Here is a 27,369-nt window from a genome sequence, read left to right on the forward strand (position 1 = left end):
GTTTTGTCTTTCAAATATTGAAGAAATTCTGGGAGATAAACCATACGCACTTCCCCCAGAACACCCAGAAACAGTCAACATTACGGCATCTCTGACAAGCATCCGGCTTCAGTGCTCAGGGTACTGGGAGTATAGGGCTTAACCCTGGATGCGTCTATACACATGATACACGACACACATCCACGTCAACCACGTGATACCACAGAACCGCCTCAGCCCCAGGGTGGGAGATCCTCCCCCAAGTGTTTTCTAACAAAGTACTATTTTATGTTCATTGAAGTTTTACTCTTGAAGGCGAGGGAGGACATACATTTATGAGAGGAAGCGGGGCTCCCTCAATTCGTATCAGAAGGAAACAAAGAAGAGAAGAACATTTCTTGAAACGTTTTGCACCATAAAGGAGCAGATATATGTACGTAAATTGGCAAATTAGTTGTCGCTCTCTGTCTTCTGCCAACGTGGCACGATTCACCTGAGAAAGAAGGCAACCCTGCCATTTGCTCCAAGATGGGTGGACCTTGAGTGTATTATGCTTAGTTAAGTGAAATAAGTCAGACAGGAGAAGACAAATACTGTAAGCTCTCACACAGATGTGAGATCTAATCGTGCGCTAAAGTGGAACTCATAGAAGCCGAGAGTGGAATTGGTGGTTGCCAAGGGCTGGGAGAGGCAAGGGGAATTGGAGAAAGGCTGCCCAATGGGTACAAACTGGCAGTGAGAAGAGGAATGAGTTCCGAGGATCTAATGCACGGCAGTGTAATTATAGTCAATAATACCGTATTATATACTTTGAAGTTGCAAAGAGTAGATCTTAAATCTTCTTACAAAAAAAAACAAAAAAAAGAAATAATTATGGAACATGATGGATGTGTTAGTTAACCCTGAGTAGACAGTCATATTGCAATATGTAAGTGTATCAAGTCAAAAGTTGTGCATCTTAAACTTGTGCAATGGTAAATGCCAATCATATCTCAATACGGCTTGGGGGAGGGAGAGTGGCAAAGCAAAAGTACTAAGCAAAAATTAAAAAAAAAATGGGGCGGCAATAGCTTTGGCCACCACTTGTTGGGTTCTTATCAGATAGCGACCATAGTACTGTTTAAGGTTATATTACTTTCCTTCTTACACCTCATAGCAATACTGTACCTCATGCCACCATTTCAGAATATCAAACTCATTTTGCCTGGAAAAAATGAAATTCCCAAATGAAGCCATATAACTCCTGGTTTTAGAGCCATGGAGCCAGAATAAATCAGATTTTGCTCCAGAAAGTAACTGGGTCCCCCTCCTTAGTGCGGCGTGAGTCCCCAGGGCCACACATCGCTCTGGGTCACCCCGTAAAATCTTTCCATTTTCAAGGACAACAAAGCAGAGAATGTTCCTTCCCAAGTCAGCTTTCTGTATGCATGAACTACAAAGAATGGGACTAACAGAGCAGCTTCTTATGCATGCCGGTGTTCTACCAGGCACACTGCATGTTTATTCCCATCCAACTTTATATTCCAGAATCAAAATTGTATTCCACCTAGATCTGTTAGAGATGGTGGTTTGCATGGGTTGTACCTCAGGTTTCTCTGCAAGAGTATAAATTCGGCATGGACAGGAACTTCTGAGCACACCAAAGCATTCACTAAACATGTGGGGCATGAATGAATAAATAAATGAACGCCTACCTTGAGTGGGGAGCCCTTGCCTGGTTCGCATCGGTATCTCACTTCCTCTGCCCTTGCCTCACTTTCTTGACGCTGGGGAGGCACGTGGCAAATAAGGCAGAGGCAGTGGTTACATGAGAAATGGCCTAAAATTGCTATACTCAGGAGGAATGCATACAAGTATGATGACGATGATGTTCTTGTCCTAAGTGCTGGGCAGAAGAGAGAGGAATAGATATATTTTCATCTCATCGCAATCTGGAAATTACTTTTCCCTCAAAAGGGCAAATTCAGCATGACATTATTTCCAACGCAGTGTATTGCAGGACATGTGGCACATTCAACAGGAAACAACGCTTTAATAATGATGTTGTTGTTGTTGTTGTTGTTTACCTAAAAGGAACTGACTTATAGCATAAATGGTGACCACAATTTTTTTTCTAATTATAGCTACAAAGATCTAATTTCAGAAAGAAATTCTAGTGTATTCTATTTCCCGGGCATCAAAGAGTTCACAAGGCTTCATATCCATCATTTTATGTAAGCCTCATGGCAACCTTCTGTTACAGGTAATTTATGGAATGCTTTTCCAACAGAGATGTCTAGAGGATGAACATTCTCCACAAACCAAATGTTTATGAGGCTTATTTTTTTTAACTTTTATTGTTATTATTTTAGCACTGTGGTGACCTGCAGAGAAGCAATGCACATGGACTTCCCAACAACGTCAAGTAGCAGGTGACTACACAAGATGGGGGAACGTCACCACAGCCAGCTCTCCAGACCCTCCACAGCCTGCTTTGTGTGAGGGCCACCAACTGGGTAAGTCTCTGTGGGATGGGGATTGCATTCTCTTTTGGATATCTATGATCAAATGAACAAAACAGCCAAGGAAAGACTATTTTACTGTGGCTTTGTTTCAGTTTATGTTTGTGTATTTTTTCTCTGATGGCCTCTGAGGCATAACATCTTGGTTTCTTCTCTAGGTAGGAACAATTATGAATAATTCCATTTTATAGATGAGAAAATAGAAATACAAAGAAGAGGTTAAATATCTTACTCAAAGTGACATAATTAGCAAATGTTAAGGCCAGGATATGGAACAACTCTTCACTGAAGAGATTAAAGACAAATGTTATTTTTTTAATGTTTATTTATTTATTTTGAGAGAGAGAGAGAGACAGAGAGAGAGAGAGAGAGAGAGTCAGTCGGGGAGGGGCAGAAAAAAAGAGAGAGAGAATACCAAGCAGGCTCTCCACCTTCACTGTAGAGACCAACATGGGGCTCAATCCCACAAACCGTGAGATCATGACCTGAGCCAAAATCAAGAGTCGGACACTTAACCAACTGAGCCACCCAGGCGTCCCAAAGACAAATGTTATTTAATCTGACCAAAGCAGAATACAAACTATTATTTGAAGAAAATCTGACCAAATCTTTTCAACACTCCCCTATGAGGACCGGCTGTGTGTAACTATCAAGGTCCTATCCTATCAAATATGTGCTGTGTGGTATATAAGCATTTGAGTATATCTTCATGGTGTAAAACAAAACAAACCAACAGCATAACTGCTATACTTCATTGAGTGTCCTTTGAAAATTCATATTTTTTCCCAGAACTTCAGAGTGTGATCTTATTTAGAAATAGAGTCATTGCAGATGTAATTAGTGAAGATGAAATCATACTGGAGTAGACTGGGTCCTTAATCCAGTGTGATATATATCCCTAAAAGAAGAGGAAAAGAGAGATACATCAGAGAATACCACATCCAAACAGGCAGAGATTGTCGATTAAAGAAAAACAAATTTAGGGGCACCTGGGTGGCTCAGTTGGTTAAGCGTCTGACTCTTGGTTTGATCTCACTGTTCATGAGTTCAAGCCCCAGCTTTAGTTGACATATTGTTTTATTTTTTTTTAATGCCTATATTTTTATTTAGAGAGAGAGTGAGCACAAGGGAGGAGGAGAGAGAGAGGGAGACAGAATATCCCAAGCAGGTTCCACACTGCCAGCACAAAGCCCGATGTGAAGCTTGAACTCACGAACTGTGAGCTCATGACCTGAGCCAAAATCAGGGGTTAGACACTTAACTGACTGAGCCACCCAGTGGCCTCCACACAGTCACTTCTTAAGTAAGGTCACTTGCTCAAAGTTTTTAAGGCTTTTTCTGATTAACTTTATACCAGCTCTGTACATGCACTTAATACATATTTGGTGAAAAAAATGACTGGCTGAATTAATGAATTAATGAGTGAGGGAAGCCCTCCATAAAGTACACATAATATAAATTATGGTATTTAATTTATAAACAAGAAATGATATTTCTGCTCTGGAGGAAAGACAATTCAAACAAACTTCCTAAGTAGTGGAAATAAAGGTGATTGGAAAAATAGAGATTTTGAAAACTATGTGTTTTAGAATAAACAGACCTTGCAAAAATCCATAACACCACTGAGCTTAAGTTTCTCCTTCCATGAAAAGATAAAATCATTGTTACCTTGCCAAACTCATAGAGCTACCAGGAAGATCAAAGGTACTTGTGGATGTGGATGAGACTTATGAAGTGAATACACCATGGAAAGTAATTATTATTTGAGAGTGTTGAAATGGAGGAAAATGCTTGAGTGTGAATAGGGGCAGTACAGCGATTAAACAGGCCAAGAAATATGTTAAAATTTGCATTAAATAAATATCACACACATGAACACACACACACATGCCTGTGAAATCCATTAGGTAGCTTCTGATGGGATTCTCACTGGTGATGGGAGAGTTGTTGTGCTTGAGATGTTGTGCCTGACACCCCTACCAAAGTAAGTCACTCTGTGTGGACACAGGAAGAGCAGGAGGGTTCCAGAATATCCCAACAGAATTGTGGGTATGTGATACTGTCGGATCTCTCCTCCACTTTCCATCTCACCGGGATTTTCCTTCAAGGAGAAAGAAAACACTTCCCACTGTAGAAGCAGATCATGAGAAAAGGTGAAACATTTTTAACCGGGACTGGTCATGAAAATGGTAGGGTTGGGAGGGCATAGGATTTGGGAGAGGAGTGGCGTGTGCAAAAAGGTGGGTATGTCCTGGGCATGGAAAAACAGGGAACCCTTGAATGACGGTGGACATCTTTTTTCTTATAACTCAGGCTTACCATACTTTATGGTTTAATAGTTTCCGCAAGCTACTTTATCTTGGCCACCATTCTAGGGTGCAGAAAAGACTGCCATTCAGGATGTATTCCGTCAAAGGGAATATCTTCAGTTTTGATGGAAAACAAAAGTAAACACAATAATCATAACAATAAAATACGGTGTTACCGTTTACGAAATGCTACTAAGTTCTGGAACACTCTACAATACCTGACTTACTCAATGCCACTCCTCACGGCAGGGTAGGGTAAGTATCCAAATCACTGTCTGAAGACAAAGAAATTAAGATTCACAAAGGCTATAGAAAGCGTGCCCAACGTCACAGAGCTAGTAAGTGATAGGGTCAAGTGTTCTTACTTTATACCACACTGCCTCAAACACATTTTGAGAAGGTTGGTCAGCCATTTATTTTATGGCTACAGACCAATCTCATGTGCTAAACTTTTGCATGGCCATACAGAGAGAATAAATGTTTACAGAGTTACTGTGTTCTGCACACGTTGCATACCTGTCTCATTTGATCACAGACATAGGTTTTCTGAGGACAGCATGCCTGCTAGCAACATGCTCCATCCTCCATCCCAGAACATACGCTGCTGGGTAGGAAACATTTTATTTTTAGCTTTCGTCAACAGCTGACTTAGATCATGTGAACATTCTACTCTACTCATGCTGGCTGCAGAGCGGAATCACTAAATTTTATCTTCATTGACTAAACCACGCTGGCGTATCTTCTACTATCTCTCTCTGGGCAGTCCTGTGATATTTTGCATCCATTGTGTTTCTTCTCTGCACATGAACCATTCCATCCAAGTAACTGGCTGTTTAACATAACCTTTCAATGTCCTCACTTGTTACCACATGTATGTGTGCTTGAGCCAACTTGTTGCATAATTACGTGATAAGTACCTCTTGCTGCTTTGCACGTGCTGCTCCATAGTGACCAGCGTATTCCTGTCTTTCCTTGGCAAAGAGCACTTTGGTTTGGCGTTACTGGGGTTGCTTTCTGAATCTCATGTAACGGAATATGTGAAAAACACAAATAATGATTTTCATATTAAATATCATTTATTGTCACATTGGCTTCCATACAACACCCAGTGCTCATCCCGACAGGTGCCCTCCTCCACGCCCATCGCCCACTTGCCCCTCTCCCCCACCCTCCATCAACCCTCAGTTTGTTCTCGGTATTTAAGCGTCTCTTATGGTTTGCCTCCCTCCCTCTCTGTAACTTTTTTTTTCCCCCTTCGCTTCCCCCATGGTCTTCTGCTAAGTTTCTCAGGATCCACATATGAGTGAAAACATATGGTATCTGTCTTTCTCTGCCTGGCTTATTTCACTTAGCATAATGCCCCCCAGTTCCATCCACGTTGTTGCAAATGGCCAGATTTCATTCTTTCTCATTGCCAAGTAGTATTCCATTGTGTATATAAACCACATCCTCTTTATCCATTCATCAGTTGATGGACATTTAGGCTCTTTCCATAATTTGGCTGTTGTTGAAAGTGCTGCTGTAAACATTGGTGATACCACCTCATGCCGGTCAGAGTGGCCAAAATGAACAAATCAGGAGACTGTAGATGCTGGAGAGGAAGTGGAGAAATGGGAACCTTCTTGCATTGTTGGTGGGAATGCAAACTGGTGCAGCCGCTCTGGAAAACGGTGTCGAGGTTCCCCCCAAAATTAAAAATAGACTTACCCTATGACCCAGCAATAGCACTGCTAGGAATTTACCCAAGGGACACAGGAGTCCTGATGCATAGGGACAAAAAATGATTTTTTACAAACATGGCTGAAAAAAGAAATATGCACTGCTGTGCACGACAGAAGACATAAGTACATACGAACAGAATAAAAGGAGAAAACACACACATGTGGCTGTGTAGACTATTTTGGGAAATGCTAGTAAATTTCTTACAGGGAGACAGACTTGAGGTAAATATAACAACCCACCCAGACATGGCTTCTGTATGTTTCTCGGGAACATCTACACAAGTGGATTTAAGAGGTCACATAAAATATTGCTGCTGACTTGTTCACGCCATCTTGGAAACAGCTGCTGGGTGGTCTTCTGTTTATCTGCTCCGCATGGACCACCTTGAGGAGGGCTGACCGGCAGGCGAAGTCAGCCAGAATTAGGCAGGTGGCACTTGAAGAATTGTACCCACTGCAAATGCAGGCTCAGTGGGCAAGTTCTTATCCAGCAAAGGCCTCTTCAGGGTTCCAGAAGTGGCGACACAAAATGACCCACTCAACTCGCAAGAGTTAGAACCAGATAGGTGGTTACCACAGAGATGATGGTTGCATGATTGCAGTGACCTACCAATGACTTGTTCCAGGTTAAAAAGAGGATGACTGTGGGTCAGGGAAGGACATCTATATCCCAACATTGTCACCCCATGTGATAATAGGAAAGACCAAGGGGTAAGGACAACAGCCATGAGCATATTACAGAAAGTAATGTCAAACCTCCTGGTGGGTTGCCACAGTCACCTGATCTGATATACATTTCAAGAAACCTGTTCTCCAAGGCCATGTCCTACCATAGAAAAATTATACAGCATGTGCAGTGTTACAGTTCTGAAAAAGGAGCTGGCACTATGGAGACATTAGGTGTTGGGCAAGAAGTTGGCAGCAGGACCCTAAAAAGAATGAGACATTCAGGTGAGGATCTGTGACAGAACAGAGTAGAAGAGACTCAGTTAGGTGGTTCAAATTGTCTGCGAGAAGCACTCCACTGGGGCAGATACACTTGCTGTCCCTAAGGGATTCACCGGATGCAGACACATACAACAATCACCCACATATATTGAGAAAGGAGAAATAGCTCACATACATTCGTGTCCTTATCCCCAGCAAAGTGTCCATGACAGGACACAGCATAAAACAGATCATGGCACTCAAGAGGTGGGGTCTGTCAGAGAAAGGCATTTTGATAATTAGAGCTGGAAGAGGGTAAAGTATATAGAGTGAGAATAGCAAGAAAGCGGAGGGGTGGGATCTAAGAGTATACAACTGACGGGCATCTGCAGAGGGAAACTAGGGGATGTGTGGTTGGCAAGGCTGGTGTGCCAGGGCTGATATTGGAAGGGTTTCAGAGGGAGGAAGGGGGTTTGGGAAAGAATGGAAGAGACCAACAGAGTGACTTCCAGGCTTGGGGAGGTCATGCCGACCCTGGGGATGGCGTGTGGGAGAGCAGGAGTATAGAATGGTAGGCACCAAGGCAAGACATGTGCGGAGGAGCAGAGACGTGTCATGGGTTTGAGGGCAAAGCTACGGATATATTTTCCTCATTGTTAAAAATGCACAGGGGCACCAGCGTGGCTCAGTCAGTTGAGCCTCGGACTCTTGACTTCAGCTCAGGTCATGATCTCGTGGTCCGTAGGTTCAAGCCCCCCATTGGGCTCTGTGTTGACAGCTCGGAGCCTGGAGCCTGCTTCGGATTCTCTGTCTCCTTCTCTCTCTCTGCCCCTCCCCCACTCATGCATGCATAGTCTCTCTCTCAAAATAAATAATAGACATTAAAAAAAGAAAGAAGTACAATTACATTCTAACTGCGTCAGAATAAGCTAGAGAATATTCCTCATTGGAGAAGTGGCTATTTCTCAGTATGTGTGACAGTACTGAGAAGATCTTAATTACACTAATAGCTTTAAATTATAACTTTGTGTACTGCACAAGCAGTCCCTTGCCATGCTCTGAATGAATTATTTTTCTGCAACGTTCACTGTCGGGAATCTAAATTTGTAATTCAGAAGCTGTAGCAGCTAGTGGGGTAGAATTTGTGAAACAGTATGGCAGATACCAAGAAAAAAAAAAAAAGAATTCTATTGTGTCATCCACAGACAAGTTTCTGTTCCTGATTTCTTGCTGAGGCCTTCTAACACCTGGAGACATCTACTCTAAAAATGACAGTTGACACTTGCTATTATTTAATTAAGTGTATCTATTCTATTACTGTAAGAGACCATAGAGAGAGAGTTGTGTATGAGCGTACATGCATGCATCTGGCATTTTTCAAACATTAACCAATGATTGAAGCACACACACACACACAGACACACACACACACATCAACGGATTATTGCTTCTGCAGGTGTTGGGACAAGGTAATTGAATTCGGGTCTTTATGGACTGCCAAGTGCTGACTGTGGCTACTAATTTGAATTTGCCTGTCTTGGTCCTTGGAGTCACACGGGGCAAGCCCATCCCCCACATTCTCCACTGGAATTCATCTTGACATCTGACTCATCAAGCGATGCTGAAAACCCTTTTTCCTGGGTCCTTGCTCCACCCAATGCACATGGGATTGCCATGAGGGTAAAAGAAAAGGGTGGCTGTAAAAAGGCAATATTACTTTTAAGCCTGTTATACACATGTGTAGAGGATAATGCAGAAATGGAAAAGAACATGTGGAATTCAGGATCATGGGCTTTCCTATATGCTCTTGGGGAGATTGGAGATGTGGGTGGGACAGTGACCACCTCAGATCCTATAAAATCTCCAAGTATGTGCCGGAAGAAAGTAACTTACTCTTATACAATGATAATTCCTCAAACTAGACAACATTTTAAAAAGCCCTCTCTGACTATGCCAGACTTCCTTGGCCTCTTTAAAACTGTTTTCTTTATGTTTATTTATTTTTGTGAGAGAGAGAGAGAGAGAAACAGAGTGTGAGGTCGGGAGGAGCAAAAAGAGAGGAAGACACAGAATCTGAAGCAGGCTCCAGGCTCTGAGCTGTCAGCACAGAGCCCGACGTGGGGCTCGAACTCACTCACGAACCACAAGATCATGACCTGAGCCCAAGTCAGATGCTTAACCTACTGAGCCACCCAGGCGCCCCTCCTTGGGCTCTTTAACTTGCTCTCATTATCCCCCCCAAATTCTCACAGCATTTTGTCTGATTGCTACACAGCCTAACATTTCATTAAGGATTTAAGCTATCAGTATAGCTTTATTTTTTCCTAACTCTTCTGTAGACTCCTCAGTAGCATAAAGATTATGTATTATGCGCAGTACCCTAACTCAGAACAGGTCATAATGTGGTACCAATTGACCAACCGATAGTTTCTGACCTATTAGGCCATCTATCATCTCAAGTTTCTTCCTCAATCTGATGTTGATTGAAATCTATAGAATAAGGATGCAAAGTTCCTCCTCTCTGAATTTCTCTGTTGGTAATTATACATCTGATGGGGTTTTTTTTGTTTGTTTTGTTTTTGCTTTTAGCTCCGAGCATTTCTTATAATTTATTTCCTAGTTTATTATTGATAAACTGTTCCTTCCTTCTCTTTGACTCTGGGTGAAAAATTTTAAGCTCAGATTGAAATCATAACAAATTCTGAGAAAAGAGGATTTTTTGTGTGTGCTCAGAGGAGCTATTATTATTTTAATTCATAATTATAATTATAGCACTGCTCATTGGGATAATTCTCCAATACCCCCAAACTACATTTTCTATAAGAACGTTTTGTTGTTAATGTACCATAGATTCCTGAGAAGAACTAAGCTATTAATTTGGTATATTTGGGTTTCTTGCCAGCTGGAAGAATTAGTTTCTGATACATTTAGAGTATATTTAATAGCTCATTGATGCTTAGCTGAATTTTAAACTGGAATTGTTTTAAAATTCTGAGTCACGGAGAAGACTGGGGAAAAAATGGAAAGTCTGAATTCCCATACATTATTTATTTCTGGCTTCCTTTAAATATTATTATTTGAAATCCATGGATGGATTCAGAATGAGAAAACTAAGATTAAGGTATAAGGTGATGTGAGCTCTATCCTGGATACCATAGATATAGAATAGAATGTAGGATATAAAACAGATCTCATAGATACACTCCAAAACTTTGACAAGTCAATCCACTGGTGCTCAGTGTGAATCCGTGTGTGATAAGGAACAAGGAAAATTCATCCGTATGCTTTCCTTCTGTCTTCTAATTTTCCCTTCTCTTCCCATATATTTTTCCCTTTCTTCCTGCTGTAACAATTATGCTAATGATAACTCATAAAATACAACAAAACACAACTTCATTTCATTTCCCATCATTACTTTAACTTGAGTTACCTAGGAATAATTTCTCCCCATACCAAGTCGAAAATCTGAGTAGATCCCATACAAGTTTTTCAGGTTCATTTTTATGTAACGACACAATCCTACAATTATTTTTCAGACAAGAAAAACACAGTTTTTAATATTTTCAACCAGTATTTGGATAAAATGAATGCTCCACTCAAATATTCATTCCAGAATAAGATGCCACCCCATCTCTTGTGGCTCGTGGTTCCCTGCAGCCTGCCTTTGCAGAGAGAGACCTGTTCACTCCTCTCCACCCCCCTCCCCCACTTGTCCCTTAGGGTCATTACAGAGAAGAGTTTTTTGGCAAAAAATAATTCTGGATCACCCTCTTGCTTCTTAGTTGGTCTACCTCGGCTTCATTTCTGTCTTTGGTTACTTTGTTGGCCTCTACTGAGATGAGAAGGGTGATTCAGCAGACATGTCAACTGATTCAGTTACGCTTTCTGCCTTTGGCTTTGTTGCTGCCTGACTTGATTCTGTAGCATTGGATGTCACCCTGTCCCACAGAGCCCCATCATTCTGAAGTTAAAACGCTGCTCATATTTACTTTCTCAGAACTATAAAGGGGATGGCAAACCCCATTTCAAAGATGGGCTGTGGTCATCATGCCTCCTTGCTTGCCACATAGCTCAACTGAGAAATCCACCTCAGCTTACCAAGCTCCAAGGGGTGGTGTCTCATCCACTACCCAGAGTGATAGGGTCCAGTCTCATGTAATCTTGATTTTTGGCAAGTTGTAGCCAAGGCAGTGAGCCTTCCTACCAAGAATCCCATGTACACCCTTTACGCAGAGGGGTATTCGGAGGGGTGTCCTTCCCCCCATACACCAGAGATTGCCTGGCCCAGTAATAGTAAGGAAGGGTGGTCCTGAATAAGCTTTAACCATGGAAGACTCTGTCTCTCTGGAAGCTTCCCTTGTTTTGAATTAGACAGTTCATAATTCCCTAAAGTAATTAATGAGTACCAATTAACTATATTATACCAATTGATGCAGACCTTTTCAATGGAAGGGAAATTTCTGGGGATTGCATTGACTGACAGTTAGAAGGGTTCCCAGACACCAAACCTCCTCTCTCCCCCAGGTCCTGGTCTCCATGACACCATTGTTCCCTATTCTACTGACTCTTTTATCCCAGCTCTTCATCGTAACATGCAGAATTTGGGCTTCTTTCTGACTTCCTACCAGAAGGAGGCCACATTTTTCTGTCTTCTCACGTGGATCCGAGTAGCAGAAAGTATTTTTTCTTTGAAGATTAAAAGTATTCTCTCTCAGAAGAAAATCTATTCTCATTTACATGTACTTTAGTTTAATAATGGCGGTTAATCAACTTTAAACCCCAGTGCTTGAAATTAAAAAGAAAATAGGAAGAAGAAGTACATTCATTTCAGTAAAATGTAGAAAACGAAGATAAAATCATGTTTTTCCAAGGACTTAAATCATCTTTATCAGGCTCACGACAGGAGGATTTAATTTGAAAAGATAACATGCATCGACTGAGTAGTGGATCTTTGGGTATTTGACAAAGGAATGAGGTCACCAACGAAGCTTATCTTTCACAGAGGTTAATTCTCAAGTGGAGAGATTCGTAGACTGAAGCTCAGTGTTTGTGTCATTATAACTAGTTATATTTCCTTTTCAAAAGACACTGTTCAGTGTAAGTAAAAATATGAGTTAAAGTCATAAAATAGAGGCATAACTTCTTGACAAAGTCACTGAAATTTTGGTGAATATTAGTATGTTTACAACCTACTGTAAAAGAGCTTTTTTTTTATTCCATCATTTCCCCTAAGTGAATTTAACTGTTCAGATTAGTGGGAAAATAAGCATAATTTTTATTTTCTTCTTGGCATATTTTGATCATTTTTAAAATTGTGCTGGGAAGAAACACGCCTTGCTTTGTTTGAAAGAAAGATGTAAGCTGGTCTTTAAGTGGTTACAACTGTGAATGTGTGTGTATGTGTGTGAGTGTGCACGTGCACGTGCAAGTACACGCAGAGAAGGTTCAATAATTCCTTTCCTACCAACAAAGAGCCCAAAAATGTAGTTTCCCAAAGGATTCATTTCCCCCTGGGAAGTAATAAGAGGATTGAAAATAGTGGTAATAATCTTCATAAGTAAGAACATTTCGTGGTTCAAATTATGTCCCTTATCTAGCCTTCATTTCACTCAGTTAAAATAGATTATTGGGGCACCTGGGTGGCTCAGTCGGTTGAGCATCCAACTTCAGCTCAGGTCATGATCTCGTGGTCTGTGAGTTCGAACCTTGCGTCGGGCTCTATGCTGATGGCTCAGAGCCTGGAGCCTGCTTCGGATTCTGTGTCTCCCTCTCTCTCTCTCTCTGCCCCACCCCCCACCCTTTCTCTCAAAAGCAAATAAAACATTAAAAAAAATTTTTACATGTTAATATTGGGTAAAGCAGACCAGGTTTCCATCAGGCTTTGACTATGCTTCTGTGACACATTAACGATCTGCCATGACCTATCTCTAAGTTCACCACAGAAATTTCTGTTTGTTGTTTGTTGTGTTTGCCTGATTCCTATTTGTATTGGCGTGGGGTACTAGGTGGGAGGCAGAAAATTATTAGCACATAAGCACAAGTCTGCCCTATACTCTTGAAACCTATAGCCAGTTGTCTTGTATTAATCACATGTAATAAAAGGTCACACAACAAATAAGAAATGGTCATTAACAGAAGAACTGTGAAGTCAGTTCTATGGTTTGTGAAATTAGTGAAAATTTATGCTTGTGGCTTAGATCATGTATTTGTACATTGTGAAAACAATACAAATTCAATGTTTCTAAGAAATTTTAATTTAAGGAAATATATTGCTTAATTTGGTTCTGTGTTTTGGTCCTCATTAGATGCACCATGGAGCTAATTACATTAATTGTTCATGATGCCGAGGAGAAAATATTGACATGTCTACCTCACGTTTGAGTCTTTGGACCAGATGATTTCAAATGCCCCGTGTAGATGCCCTGTGTGCACATTCCAGACTTTTGAGTTCATGTCTTCTCCTACCCACATTTCACGGCAGGCTGATAACATCATCGCATTTAGAAAATGGATATCCAGGAGGCAAAACAACAAGCAATATCTATTTAATATTAAACCTTGGAGAGAGGAAAAGCATTATATTGGATGAGCTATGAACATCCAGTAAATATTTATTGGAATGAAAGTATCACAAAAAGTTACACACGTAGATGCTGGAGACGTACTACTGTGAGGCTGTGATAGGCTTCACTGCAGGGCGCTGGGGGAAGCAAGGGGAAGTGTAATGCCCAGGGGTTCAGAGGATCTTGGCTTTGCCTTGGCTTGATGAGAGTCCCTGGAACAAGTTTCCGCGCATCTCCAAGCCACTACGTTCTGGTCTTCGCAGGAGGGTTGATGATACCAGCTCTGTAAGTTTGCTGTGAAGATTAGATGAGACAGCACATGGAAAGACCTGCTCAAAGTCAATGCTCAAAATATGTTGGTCCTTTGTTGTTATTGTCAGCTAGCGTCCAGACCTGTTTATGCACACTTCAAAGGGGTCTGCATTTCACGTCTTCTCCCATCCTTTCCTCACCAAACAAGCATATCACAGCTATCTACACAGGCAGAATATTTAGAGAAGATTTGGAAAAGGCGATGTCATATGAGACCAATCTCCCCAGCACACCGCCCCCACCTTGCCACGTCCCGAGTTGTTGTTTATCCTTTTCCCCTACAAAGGGGGCTTGGGACTTTCTACTCTGGGTTCTGGGGAAGAAAAGCACCCCATGTAAGCGTCAAAGCCAATTTCATTTTTGTTCAACCCTCACCAGCCTCTTTTTGCAAACAAGAATCCCGCAGGACATCTCATTACTCACTGGGATAATTGTTTCAAATATCAAAAGCTGCATAATAAAAATAAGAAAATCCTTATTTTTAGAAAGTGCATGCTGGCTGTGCTGCAGAGGCCAGGCTGAGCTGGGGAAAGTGTGGACATGGGCTAGCAGGCTGCTGGAACATTCTACAGGAGACATGATGAAGTTCTGAACCAAAGTGGAAGCTGCCAGGGAAATCGGAACAAGTTCTTATCAAATGTCTGGAACTGAACTTTTATAAGGAAGAGGTCAACCTTCAGTCACAATCCTAAGAATTAACGAAAACTGTTTGCCTCTTTATGTGGCGTGTGCTAGAAAGAATCATTCAATCATGCTGCCAAAATAAGAACAAAAGTTGCCGTGGGTTATGAACAGAATTGCACAGAGACTTCATAAGGGTGGCCTTTGTTTGTCAGTAATCTCCTAATATGACCCAGCCTGGCGAGGGCCAAAGGCCGCTGCTCTGGGAATCAAATGCTTTGCCTTTTCAACACAACACAAAAGTGTTGCCCTATGCATACCCAAGAAATGTTGTTCTGGCCTCCGGAAACAGCAGTCATGACTTAGTGAGCACCTACTATGTGCCAAATGCTATGCACCTTTATGACAAATATACCAGCTGTAATTAGTAGAACTGGATAAGGAAATTGAGACTCCAAATGCTGAGTGACATATTCGGATTACATAGTCAGTAAATAGCCAAACTGGAATGTGAGACCAGGCTGTGTCTAATTACAGACACTCCCTCCACCATACCAGTTCTTTCTCTGTAAATAAGTATATACAATATGTAGGATGTAGGTACACTATATATACACACACTATATATAATATATACAATGTATATAAATGCAATATATATAATGTATCTATGCACAACATATAGAAATATGAATGTACATATACAATATCAAACACCTACTAAAATTACACAATAGAGGTAAATGTATTGATTTGCAGCGACGTTGCCAATAACTAGCTAAAAAAAAATATATAGTCACACAAAACCCGGTACGCAGACATCCATAATAGCTTTATCATAACAGCTCAAGCCTAGAGATGACCCAGCTGTCCTTCAGTGAATGAGTAGGTAAACAAAGGGCAGTACATCCATACAGTGGAATGTTACTCAGCAGTGAAAAAGGAATGGGCGCTTGATACATGCAGCAGCTTTTATGAGTCTCTAGGGAATTGTGCTGAGTAATAAAAGCCACTTTGAAAAGGTCAAATACTATGCGATCCCATTTGTATAACATTCTTGGGATGACAAAATTATAGAAATGGAAAATTAAATTAGTGGTTGCCAGGAGTTAGGGACTGTTGGGCGTGGCAGAAGAGGGGTCAATGTGGTTATAAAAGGGCGACACAAGAAATCCTGGTGGTGATGGGCACACGAATCTACATTATGTAGTGAAATGATGTAGAATTAAATACACGCACACATACATACGTACACACACAGGACCAGAAGTAAAACTGGGGAGATCTGAATGAGATCTGTGGACTGTATCAATGGCAATATCCTGGCTGTGGTGTTATGCTATAATTTTGCAAGATGTTACCATTATAGGAAACTGTGTAAAGGGTACACAGAACCTCCCAGTATTATTTCTTATAATTGCGTGTGACCATACAATTATTTCAAAATAAAAAGTTTGATTTAAAAAAGATAACAGACACTTATTGGATATTAAATGCTAGTGATGCTTTGAAATAACAGTAGGAAGGATTTTAAAATATTCACACAACGAAAACGTTCCTTTTGAAATATGTAAAAAATTATTGTTTGTGGGGCACCTGGGTGGCTCAGTCGAGTGAGCAACGAACTCTTGATTTTGGCTCAGGTCAAGATTCCAGGGTTGTGGGATCGAGCCCCACATCAGGCTCCCCCCTGAGCCTGCTTAAGATTCTCCCTCTCTCTCTCTGTCCCTCTGCCCTTCTTCTCCACTCCCTCTCTCTAAAATAAAATTAAAAAAAAATTAAAAATGATTAGTTTGCATTATTTAAGGAATATAGAGTACTTCAGAAAAATTTTAGAATGACAAAAAGAAATCACCTACCATTAACCTGCCCAATAACAACTTAGTATCTTGGTACACATTCCCTCAGACAATTTTCTATACATTTGTTGTACCCGTTTTTGTTTTTCTTTATGAAGATGTTATTCAGTTTTCTAATCAAGTTTTTCAATTAATGATTATTGGCAACATCACTGCAACTCAATACATTTGTGTAATTTCAGGAGCAGTGTGACATTTCTCCGGGATAAGTGCCCATGGATTCAATTGTGAGGTCATATGGTAATTACATGTTTAGTTTTACAAGAGGCTGCCAAACGCCTTTCCAGATCGACTATCCATTTTGCATTCCTACCAGCAGTGCACGAGGATTCGGTTTCCCCACATCCTTTGCTTGCCAGCCTTTGCTGTGGTCACATGTTGCTCCGTCATTATGATAGGCATGGAGTGATAGATCATTGTGGTTTTCAAAGCAATTTTAAGAGAAACAAATTAGGATGCTCAATGCTCGTAGAGGATAGGAAAGACATCCTTTCGTGTAGTGCTTTGGGTCAAGTTCATTCCGTTTGACACAGTAAATCCACTTCTGGGAATCTCCCCTACAAGATTTCCCTTATTCTCATTTCAAATTCACCAAGTCACCTTCTGATTACTTAACATTCCAGAATAATTTGCCATTAGTTGGGGACAACTCAGGCCGTGGACATGTCAGCCTCCCGGTATTCTTGGACAGTTCTCTTTTTAGTGCAAATGGAGAAAATGAAGAAATTAGCATTCTGTTCCATAGGTCGGTGCCCTTGGGTTAGTCCATGTGAAGCTGTCATAGAGACAGGCCTGAACTGGGCATACTGACCAGTCAGGTTTCCATGAGCCCACAAGCATGAAAGCCAGACCCAGGGCCTTAGAAGGTTTTCCAGAATAATAATGGTCAGCGGAGAGCCTCATCAATGAGTTCCACCCTAGGGGATACTCAGCAGTTATCCTGGCATTCAGTTGGCAACTTCTGCAAGACGCATGCATGTTTCCAGGTGAATCCTTCCTGTGGAGAAACTTGATATCTATAGATGTGATCATAGTATTTGCTTCCAAAAACAAACGAAAAACCAAAAACCTTAAGTGACATAGGAGTTTGGATTTTTGTTTTACTGGAAACTTCTTCCTGATATCATCTCATATGGAGTTCCGGAAAATGTTTATGATCTTGTTAGGTATAAAATTAATGAGCTGAGCACAGAGATTATCAGCAGGCTCAAAGTCATTTCCCCCTGAGAAAGAAGCCAGAAGCCTCTCTCATTTATTTTAAGTGGGATTATAAGAAATATTGAGTAAGACCTTCAGAATTCTCTCCCCCTCCTCCCTCCCTCTCTCTCTCTCTCTCTCTCTCTCTCTCTCTCACACACACACACACACACACACACACACACACACACACGCACAAATGGAGACAGATGAAATACTAGAGTATTTCTAGTGGAATTAAAAACTAACCTACAAACCCATGAACACTTTCTTACCTTGAGCATCAAATATATTCAACTCAGACTTGTCAAAATTAGATTTAAGATTATAACTGTGTATTCATGAATGAAGAAAAAGTCATTACTAGGGACAAACATTGTCGCATTAATTCTTTTTTCTCTGTGTTATTAGTAAAATCAGGTGCTGATGCTTGGAAATAACTCAATAATTATTTCCAAAATATTTAAAGTAGGGCCCATGAGATGATACGTTCTTTATGATGAGTGCCTAAGTGTCTTCTTGCATTTATACTTCATTTATTAAAAATATAATGCTGAATTCTAACATTTTTGGGTGTGCCAAACACTTTTTCTACTTAAAAAAATCTTTACATGTATTAGTCCTTTTAATCCATATAATCCTATTTTTAGCTGCTAAAATCAGTCTGTCTGGGAGGAATAATAACTTTTCACATAACTTATCTAAAGTCTTACGAATGGAAGGGGTGGACACAGTCAGAGTCCACATCCAGCCAGTCTCCACTAATATGCCCTGGGTTCCACTGCCTCCTTGTGCGTAGTACCTTCTGGATAGTTGACACTTGCTAAATAATCATGTGCTCAGTGATTACTGGTGAAGATAAGCAACTGGTATTTCTTCAACTTCTTTTTTTTTAATGTTTAATGTTTATTTATTTTTGAGAGAGAGAGACAGAGAGACAGAACCCGAGCGGGGGAGGGACAGAGAGGGAGGGAGACACAGAATCGGAAGCAGGCTCCAGGCTTCGAGTTGTCATCACAGAATCCAACACAGGGCTCGAACCCATGAATGGTGAGATCATGACCTGAGCCAGAGTCGAACACCCAGCTGACTGAGCCACCCAGACGCCCCTGTTTCTCCAACTTCTAAAATCTCTTTTGTCTGTCAGGGAAGTGGGGATCATAGCAAATGAGGACTAGTAAGCAAAACTAGAGGAAGTGAAGGGTAAAGAAGAAAAGTCTGTCCTGAAACACAGACCCAGGGCTGCCCCCTCTGGGTGTGTGAGTTACAGCTGCAGAAGTTGTCCAGTTGAGGGGATGGGTGAAGGACAGAATCCAGCGTTGCTCAGCCTGTGTGGACAAGAGGAAGGGAACCTCGTGCAGGGCTTCTGTGCCCAGGAGGCACCTTTCTGAATTGGCAAGCTGTGAAGTTCATACAATTCGCCCAAAGCTCCAGACACCCAGGTGCTGGCAGGAAGCTCTGTGGCACTCTCAAGCATACTCCAGACACCCTGAGTGATCTTGAACAAGCCTATTTGTTTTAAAAATCTCTTCCCACTTCTGCCCATTTGTGGACCTAAGCACATGATTCTAGAAACTGCGCTTGAACTCATAGAATTAGCTCTCGCCTTCCTTCAGCTTTGTTGAAGTATAAATGATAAATAAAAATTGTATATTTTAGAGTCTACAACTTGATGTTTTGATACGTGAATACATTGTGAAATGACCACCACCATCCAGCTAATTGCATGTATATCACCTCACATAGTTACCATTTTCTGGATGCAGAGCTTGAAGGCAAAGCTTGAACTCTGTCTCCTGGAGACATTTAGGACAGGATTACAAAGAAATTCACACACCAGAGGATTTTCAGCTCTCATTGTGAAACTATTTGTAGTCCCTGAGGGCAAAAAGAAGGAAGAAAGGAAGGAAGGAAGGAAGGAAGGAAGGAAGGAAGGAAGGAAAGGAGGGAGGAAGGAAGAAAGGAAGGAAGGAAAGGAGGAAGGAAGGGAGGAAGGAAGGGAGGAAGGGAGGGAGAGTGGACGCAGTGGAGACCATATCCACACTCTACTGGCGTCTGACCTATCAAGGGGAAAAGCCTAACACTTCAGAACATTAGTTTTACTTGTAAACCCAATTCTCCCCTGATGAAAATTCTCCAAGGCCTGAAAAAATGGAAAAGAACATAAATCTTGTCTTAAGATGTTTGATTTGTGGTTTGAGGGCTTAGCAACAAATCTACCATAAAAGGATTGTGTGTTATCATTGTTTAAACTCCTTTGTATTAAATATGTCATCTTTAATGGCAAGACAAGCAAATTTGAAATTGATTTTGAATTGAAGAAAATTGGAAGGAAATTTACTGGAATCATTATATTGTCAAGAATTCTTCACATTCTCAATAATTCAGAGGCTAATTATTCTAATATTTCTCAGACTTTGCACTTTGCATCATCTTGTGGACTATCTCTTTTGACCGACTCATTAGTGTCTTCTCTGAAGGATGGGCAGGGGAATGAAAAGGACACGGTACTCTAGCTTGGTGGGCAGTGAGGATGAGGCTACTGATCTCCATGAGACTCAGGAACACTCCAGGATTTCAGCTCCCTGCGATCAGCCCGGAATCCAGGCCTCTGTGAATGGAATGTATACTATAACATTTAAATGGGAACACCATTCATTATAAATGCATAAACATATGTTTTCACTAAACCATGTTCCATTTTCTCTTAATAAACACATATAATATGCACCATCATTAAAAATATCTGTGTTATGTTAACAAATGCAGTCTCTACTTCTGCTATTTTCCTTCATATCTCCTTTTATCTTAGGCTGCTAAGTCGTGTACTGAGTTAAATAGTACCTGCCAAAAATTCATGCCCATCTGGAAACTGAATGTGACCTTATTTGGAAATTGAATCATGGCTGATTTGATCAACTTTGGGTGATGTCCTGCAGGAGTAGGGTGGCCCTTGAATTCAGTGACTGGTGTATTTTAGAGAGAGAGAGAGAGAGAGAGAGAGAGAGAGAGAGAGAGATCTGAAGAAACATGAGAGAATTGAGGGAAGACCACATGATGGGGGGGAGGCAAAGGTTGTAACTATGCTGCCCCAAGCCAAGGAACTCCAAAGATTGCCAGCAGCCACCAAAAGCTAGAAGAGGCAAAGAAGAATCCTTTCCTAGGTCCTTTAGAGAGATCATGGCCCTACTGGCACCTTAAGTTTGAAATTCTGGCCTCCATGACTGTGATCAAATTAATTTCTCAAGTTAATTTCTCACCCAGCTTGTGAGATTTTGTTCTGGAGTCCTAGGAAACTAGTGAGGATAGTATCTAGAGGTCTTTTCCCTTGGCACAAGAGTCTTGAGGAACGTGAAGGCACCATCCTTGAACCTGGATAAGGTGAGACGCAAGGAAACAGATGGGCACAGAGAGGAGGACTCTGCTTTCGAATTGGAAGGTTGCAGCCTAATGTGGTGGTCCATATTCCCACTCTTCTCAGCACATCTTTCTGTGTCCTAACTGTGTCCTGTTAATTTGACTGTCTACCAGACTGTAAGCTCTAAAAGAAAGCGTCAAGGTTGGACTTAGAACTGCTTTATCCCAAGTACCCCATATAGTCTCTAGCACACAGTAGTTGATCAATAAATATCTGGAGGAAGAAGGAAAGAAGGAAAGGAGGGAGGGAGGGAAACAAAGCCAAACTCTATAAAGGAAGTTGAATTGTTCTATCGAACTTGCTTCCAAAAACACTGACAATGTCAGGAAAACCTAAAAACCTACTTCTCCGTTCTCAGACTTACGAATGAATAATTCAGCTTTCCATTCTAAAATATAATTTACCATTTGTGGTTAATGAGGTCATTAAATTTTAACAGAATTTATACCGTTCGGCGTCAGGAAAATGAGATAGTAGTAGGCTTTTTAGTGTTAATAGGGATTCTAGAAATAATCTTTTCTTCCCTACGGTTGTATAAATGAGAAAACGCAGGCCCACAGATGAAATGGCAGAATCCATGTGTCCCACTAACTCTTTCCCACTGTATCCCACTGTCTCGATGTGGATCTTCATTTACAAGAGTATAACTTCCAACCCTATGTCACCTCACGTCGCAAAATAGTAAACCCAAAGAAAGCAGGCTTCTTTTTATTTATTTATTTATTTATTTATTTATTTATTTATTTATTTCAATTAACATCCAAGTTAGTTAGCATATCGTACAACAATGATTGCAGGGGTAGATTCCTTAGTACCCTTGACCCATTTAGCCCACCCGCCCCCCTCCTACACCCCCTCCGGTAACCCTCTGTTTGTTCTCCATATTTATGAGTCTCTTCTGTTTGGTCCCCCTCCCAGTTTTTATATTATTTTTGCTTCCCTTCCCTTATGTTCATCTGTTTTGTCTCTTAAAGTCCTCAGATGAGTGAAGGCATATGATTTTGGTCTTTCTCTGACTGACTAATTTCGTAAAGCAGACTTCTTAAGGTGAAGATTTTCTCTTTTTGGTCACTGCCGGATCATCACGGTGAAAAACCACTTGGGTCAAACACTCTTCTCCAAAGCCGCCTGTGCCCTAACGCAAGAGCACCTTCCACATCACTCAGCATCTCCATCAGAACACGGTAACACTTCATTCTCCTTTGCTCTCTCATCTCTGACCCAAAACGTTGCCGAGAACCAAATGCCGGACTGACCGTGGACGCTCTGCAAACTGTGCCCACACTCCTGTCATCCCAGGTTTCTGAGGATCAGGAAACAGCCCCCTGGTATCCCACCAGCCTCGCCTCACACATCGCCTTTCTGCTTGCAGCACAGGCTTCCTTGTAGGGGCTCATCTCTCTTTCTATTTCTTCATCCTCACCAATGCGAACCTCCCTGGTGGTGTTCACCTAAATGTCATGTCAAGCTGATTCAGTCCTATTGTTTTTCTAATTTAGAACAAAAATAAATGTTAGCTCTCCCTGGCAGACAAACATCCTCCTGACATTAAAGAGACCCGTGTCTCAGGCAAAGAGCTGGCAGGATTTTCAAGTTTACAAAAGAAGTGTCTGCAGACCTATTTGATTTCAACGTGGGGATTGTCAAAGTTGACTCCTTGAAAGGAAAATGATAACGGAATTCATCCTACAAATAATAACAAATCCAGAGTGTATTCTGTGCATCAAAAATATCCCCAAACATTATTAGGGGTCAAATCTATTTTGACCAGCTTGCCTTTTGGTAGACTCCAATAGGTGGCCCATCAGTTTCTTCTGTTTACTGATAAACAGCCGTAATTTAAATAACATTGGGATTCATTTTCCAGGCACTTTATTACCTTCTCTGAATTGATTAATGCTTCATAGAGTCTGCTTGAGGGGAAAAAAAAGATCATGATTACTTTTTTTTAAATTTTCAATTTCATAATTCTACTAATTTATATCACAGTGCCATCTATTGGAGTAAATGTGCTTTTTCAACAGTAATCGGACACAAAACCAATCACTCTGTTGGCCTCAAGAGAACCACCAAATTAGTTTATTAGTAGAACTGACAATTATTCAAAAGGAATATTAAATTTTAGCACAGCGTAAAGCTCCATAAAGAATATGGAGGCATACATAGGTAGTCGCAAAGAAATAATTACATGTATGCAGTCTAAATCATTCTATCATACTGAGACACCGCTTTATCAAAGGGAGAATTGCAATGTTTCTTGGTTTTGTATCCTCATAGTCTCTTGAAAAATGTGCAGTGTAGATAATCAGCAAATGAAATTTGTGATGAGGCAGGCTCCCCCGACACCCGGGAAATACTGAGATGTCTGTTCTGTGTTTTCTTTGCATCTTGTATTGATGCCTATTGTGTGTGTAGTTTTCATCCACTTGTGTGTCCGTCCTCATGGTTGTACGGGGGATTTAGGAGGGCAAAGACTACACCTTCTCAGATCTATAACCTAGCACCACGTACGCAGCTTGGCAAGCACCAGTTTCCAGAGCGTGGGGAGAGAGGCTCATAGAAACACAGTTCTCAGACTTCTCTCCCTTATCAGAATATTATCCTGCCTGGCGCACATGAAGAGAAGTGCCCACAGGTAGGAGTGACGTGTTCAAAGGGAGGCAAACATTACAGATCAGATTTGGACAATGTTTAATGTCACCCTGACCTAGAAATGCTAGTTCTCATTTCAGAGCTGCAGGATGAGTATTTAAAACTTTCAATCCATGGTTTTCATCTCTTCTGCAAATAAGACTTTTTTTTTCTATATTGTACTTACCTTAAATATTTGCATATATAGTGTGCTATAGGGAGGATCTTTATTTGAGAACATAGGTCCAGAAGAGATCGTTTTTCAGATCTTTAAGTTTCATCGGTAAAATCGCTCACAATAGATTTGCCTGTAAATGTCTTTGGATTCACAAATGGTCTTTTCTCCTCTTTAGGAAAAGAAACCCATATGCCTTATCTATTTTAAGTTTTACTTCAGTGACTTTTCCTGGGATGTGAAAGGTCCTATAACCTCTGCATTTGGGGGTACACTGGGGAACATAAAGTTTAGCAATAGAAAAGTATCTTCTAAATTCAGATATAGGATTAGAATAGTACAGAAATTCTAATAGTCTTCATTTATGTTCTTTCTGTATTCCATCTCCTGAACTTTTTTCAAAGAAAACATTCTTTCAGAAGAAGAGTCTCCTAAGAACAAAACAGAAAGACACCCTATAAGAAATGTTTCATATTAAGACAGTAATTTTTCTAGGGTGCCTGGGTGGTTCAGTTGGTTGAGCATGCTGACTTCGGCTCAGGTCATGATCTCACGGTTCGTGGGTTTGAGCCTCAAGTCGGGCTCTGTGCTCACAGCTCAGAGCCTGGAGCCTGCTTCCGATTCTGTGTCTCCCTCTCTCTCTGCCCCTCCCCCACTCATACCCTGTCTCTCTCTCTCCCTCTCTCTCTCTTTCTCAAAAATAAATAAGACACTAAAAATAATAAAAATTAAAAATAAAATAAAAAATATAAAAAAGGAGGAGCAGCAAGAAAAGCAAGACATATTCCTAATCATTGCCTTTTAAAGTGCCTGGCAATTTTCTAAGCCAAATGGAATTAATCAATGTGATAATAAATTCATTAAGTTGGGGGCGCCTGGGTGGCGCAGTCGGTTAAGCGTCCGACTTCAGCCAGGTCACGATCTCGCGGTCCGTGAGTTCGAGCCCCGCGTCGGGCTCTGGGCTGATGGCTCAGAGCCTGGAGCCTGTTTCCGATTCTGTGTCTCCCTCTCTCTCTGCCCCTCCCCTTTTCATGCTCTGTCTCTCTCTGTCCCAAAAATAAATAAACGTTGAAAAAAAAAATTAAAAAAAAAAATAAATAAAAATTCATTAAGTTGGATCGTAGTGGCCTCTTCTGGTGAAAATGAGAACATCGGAAATCTTTGTTGAAAATCACGAATAACTCTTTAATATAAAATTTGAATAAATTTTAGAAAATAAACTTCCATGTATTTACAAATGGTATTTCCTTACAGATACTAATTCAAACCATGATAGTATATATGGTAGATCATTCTGGAATGATTTTCCTATATGTCATTAAAACATGTTATGAGGAAAGCATATTGCATTGGACAAGCACAATGCAATGATGTGATGTCAGTGATGTGATCTTAGGTACATTTTAAATCTTTCCTGGGCCTCAATTTTTCAATATGAGAAATAAGAAAGATTGTGATAACAAAATCAAGAGATATCACACCCACTATGATATTTGATGACCATGGTATACAATTAAATGCCATGTATCCTATCATAATGATCTTTATAACAATCCTATGAAATCCACAGGGAAGAGTTACACATCCCAAATTATAAATGAGGACACTAAGGCGCACATCGATTCTATGTTTTGACTAAGTATATCTCTTATACTTAGCCATGGATCCAAGTTGTCATGGATCCAAGTTGTAAACCCAAATCTTCTCATTCAAGTTGAATGGACTTTCTGCTCCAGAACACTGCTGGTGAGGTGGTGATGGATCCTATCAATCTCTGCATAAGGAAATCTTTGTCAACCTGAGTTCACTCTACCTGCCATCGGTATGGACCTGACAATGTCAGGGTAGGATTGAAAGATTACTCAGTCCAGTGGTTTTCAAAATGTATCTCTCTATTAATCCCTCATATTTTTCCCACAGGCATATAGGAGTAGTGAATGACAAGCTTCCAGTCTCTTCTTCCACATCAGCTTTGCATTAGACCAGGTCCACTCAGGGAATAGATACAATACAATGCTTCAAACAGGGAATATTTAACATCAAGGATTATTATCTAGTAACAAGGGGTTGAAGAGAATTTTAAATAACCTAGATTTAAGGAAGAGTACCCAAGGGAAAAATAAACTTGGAAGTGAGAAACCCTCATCAAAGTTGGGATTTAGACATTCTTGGAGAAGATGTAGTTAAAACTCAAAAGATGATGAAGTTGCCTGTTGTTCTGGGCCAGAACTGGTCCACTGTTGCTGGCCCAAGGCTGGTGAACAAGGAACCACAGCTTGGACTGGCATGGAAGGAACACCCTTCTCTGTTGCAGGTGTGCTGGAGGCCAAGGAATTGTAGCTGGACAAGTCAAGCAGGAAAGGCTCCTCTAGGAGGCCGGTGGGCCCATTGTGGGAAGTCAACAGCTGGAGTGCCTGGGACACAGCCTGGCAAGGTACCCATATGATTTTGAAATTCAATGGGATGTCCACAAACATGTAGCAGGAATTTGACCGAAGTAAGCATCACTGCATCTCCCCCAGACATGCCACTGGCTTCCATGGAAAGCAAGTAAGAGGAAAAAGCTAGAAGTATCGCAGAACCAGGAAGAGAGTCCCCTTCCTCCTGCAGTCTCACTACTGAGAAATCCAAATGTCACTCTAGGTGCAAAATTGAAACAAAGGGTCTAGTTCAGTTGCCACAGGACAATAAAGGATAGATTTGGAGTCAAGAGGCAGTAAATTCATAAGAAAGTATAGGCTTCAACCAGAGCTGTTCAATTCTCATAGTTTTATATGTTAGGGGACAAAAGAAGTTCTTTTTGACAAAAAAGAAAGAGAAAGAAGAAGGAAGGAAGGAAGGAAGGGAGGAAGGAAGGAAGGAAGGAAGGAAGGGAGAAGGAAGGAACGAAAGAAAGGAGAAAACCAAAACAAAGAGATTCCACTAATTCAAAACATATTTTTTTGAAAACTACTGATGTTTTTAAATGTGTTCCACTTGCAGAATAGAAAATTGTGCTCCAGAGAAAGAAAATGGAGTGGCCTAGAACACGTTGTTTGTTAAAGGCAAATCCAGGACCTGAGCCCAGATTTCCCAGTGTATAATCCTGAAACTCCAGTTAAGACTTTCCCATATTATATACAGCCTCTCTGCATCTGAAGTATTAGAGCCGATGGG

At 40.9% G+C, this 27,369-nt stretch overlaps 1 long non-coding RNA gene across 1 annotated transcript in view; it reads left to right on the forward strand.

The window, feature by feature from the left end:
- The window catches only part of LOC125162444 (uncharacterized), an 87,522-nt gene extending 60,893 nt beyond the window's left edge, over positions 1 to 26,629 (forward strand). The window contains exons 3-4 of the long non-coding RNA XR_007151039.1: positions 2,331 to 2,474; positions 26,528 to 26,629. This is a non-coding gene — a long non-coding RNA (uncharacterized LOC125162444). The remainder of the gene's footprint in view (positions 1 to 2,330; positions 2,475 to 26,527) is intronic.
- Positions 26,630 to 27,369: the final 740 nt, after the last annotated feature.

The sequence above is a fragment of the Prionailurus viverrinus genome, chromosome A3 (assembly GCF_022837055.1).
Source record: "Prionailurus viverrinus isolate Anna chromosome A3, UM_Priviv_1.0, whole genome shotgun sequence".
Lineage (NCBI taxonomy): Eukaryota > Metazoa > Chordata > Mammalia > Carnivora > Felidae > Prionailurus > Prionailurus viverrinus.